A 2,443-nucleotide genomic window follows, 5' to 3' on the forward strand; every position below is an offset into this window, starting at 1 on the left:
TTTCTCCTACAAGATTAGTTATATTGGTCCGTGCGTGCTCGCCGGCGGTCCTCGTTCTCTCCATGTACGTGACGGACCCGCGGCCACCCCCGGCCGGCGCTGCAGGCCCCCAGGAGCCTGGCCCCGAGGTGTGAGATATTTCAGTCAAAGGAAGAAATAGCTCTTCTCCTAAGATGGAATCTGTGGTTTGCGAATGTGGTTGATCAACTTGATATGTGGGCCAGGTGGTGCCCTATGTAATAAAATGAAAAGAAGAGGCAAGATGATGTCATTTTCCCATATTGTGAAACCAAAAACAAATGCCTTTTGTGAGACCAAGCTAACAGACCTCTGACGCTGCAAAGAGTATCTGTTTGAAGAACTTAACAGTAAGATAGAAGTACTTTCAAGCTGAGGCCTGCACGTGTATAAAGATCTAAAATACATATTGAGGAGGCCTGATCATCTGAATCTCATTCAGTCGAGGAAGCGTGGCTATGAGTTGGGTCGTCTTCATTCTGTGGCCCTTGACTTTGTGTGTGGGGCATATAGGTGGACACAGTTTGTTTTCTTGTGAACCTATTACCTTCAGGATGTGCCAAGATTTGCCTCATAATACCACCTTCATGCCTAATCTTCTGAACATTATGACCAACAGACAGCAGCTTTAGCGATGAAGCCATTCCACCCTGGGGTGAATTTGGATTGTTCTCGAGATTTCCAGCCATTTGTGCACTCTATGCTTCTGTTTGTATGGAATACGGACATGTCACACTTCCCTGCCCTAGGCTCTGTCAGAGGGCTTACAGAGAGTGTTTGAAGCTCATGGAGATGTTTGGTGTTCCTTGGCCTGAAGATATGGAATGCAGTAGGTTCCCAGATTGTGATGAGCCGTATCCTCGACTTGTGGATGTGAATTTAGCTGGAGATCCTACTGAAGGAGCCCCAGTGGCAGTGCAGAGGGACTATGGTGTTCGGTGTCCCCGAGAGTTGAAAATTGATCCTGATCTTGGCTATTCTTTTTCACACGTGTGTGATTGTTCACCTCCTTGTCCAAATATATACTTTAGGAGAGAAGAACTTTCATTTGCTCCGTATTTCATAGGATTGATTTCAATCATTTGCCTCTCTGCCACATTATTTACTTTTTAACTTTTTTGATTGATGTCACAAGATTCCATTATCCTGAAAGACCTATTATATTTTATGCAGTCTGCTACATGATGGTATCATTAATTTTCTTTATTGTGTTTTTGCTTGAGGACCAAGTAGCCTGCAATGCATCTAGCCCTGCACAGTATAAGGCTTCCACAGTGACACAAGGATCTCATAATAAAGCCTGTACCATGCTTTTAATTGTACTCTGTTTATTTTACTGTGGCTGGCAGCGTTTGGTGGGTAATTCTTACCATCACGTGGTTCTTGGTGGCTGTGCCAAAGTGGGATAGTGAAGCTATTGAGAAGAAAGCATTGCTATTTCACGCCAGTGCCGTGGGGCATCCTGGGACTCCAACTATCATCCTTTTAGTGATGAATAAAATTGAAAGTGACAATATCAAAAAAAAAAAAGATTGGGGCTTCCCTGGTGGCGCAGTGGTTGAGAGTCCGCCTGCCGATGCAGGGGACACGGGTTCGTGCCCCGGTCCGGGAAGATCCCACATGCCGTGGAGCGGCTGGGCCCGTGAGCCATGGCCGCTGAGCCTGCGCGTCCGGAGCCTGTGCTCCGCAACGGGAGAGGCCACAACAGTGAGAGGCCTGCGTACCGCAAAAAAAAAAAAAAAAAGATTACTTATATTGTTTTCTTAATTCATTTTTTCAGAATACTTAGGCAAAATTCAATCCAGGTCCAGTCCATCTGTATGCAAACTTTGGATTTGTGGGTCTGAATTAATATTTTATCATAAAACTAAAAAGCATTCTTATACCCAGCATGGTATAGTCTCTCTAACATTCTCCAAGGTCTCGTCAGAGGCCTCTTTCTGTGTTTAGGTGTCAAGATATTAATTGCTTTTGCCAAAGTGCCGTGACTCATGTTTAATCACTTTTCTTTAATGACTCAAGCTGGGAACTCAGTGACGTTTGTGAGTGGCAGGATGACATAAAAGAAGCTGGGTGAATTCCCTCTTCACCATCCTCCATGATATGATTTCACAAGCTCAGCCTTCTGCCCAAGTAAGCTATCATTCATTTACTTCATGGCGAGGAATGCCTAACGTCTCAGGGTTGAAAAAATTATGTCAATGTTGTGTTTAACACAAGAACAGATGACAGGACAAATGGAGCAGAATAAAAAGTCCAGAAAACCATATATACTTTCAACAGACCAATGTCAAAGGGGGAAAGATGAATTTTCTAATAAATAGTACCGATCAATGGATATACAAATGGGAAAGAAACGTATCTTAACCCCCTACCTCATAGCGGGTATAAATATCAATTCCAAAAAGAGTACATTATTTTTTTT

General features: G+C 43.6%; 1 pseudogene across 1 annotated transcript; it reads left to right on the forward strand.

Annotated features, from left to right (window-relative positions):
* The first annotated feature begins 476 nt into the window (after nt 1–476).
* Nucleotides 477–2,006, forward strand: LOC309819333 (frizzled-3-like; annotated as a pseudogene). Its single transcript has 2 exons — nt 477–1,564; nt 1,969–2,006. The product of its transcript is annotated as a frizzled-3-like (transcript).
* The last annotated feature ends 437 nt before the right edge of the window (nt 2,007–2,443 follow it).

Source organism: Grampus griseus, assembly GCF_964374135.1.
Source record: "Grampus griseus genome assembly, chromosome: 2".
NCBI classification, from domain to species: Eukaryota; Metazoa; Chordata; class Mammalia; order Artiodactyla; family Delphinidae; genus Grampus; species Grampus griseus.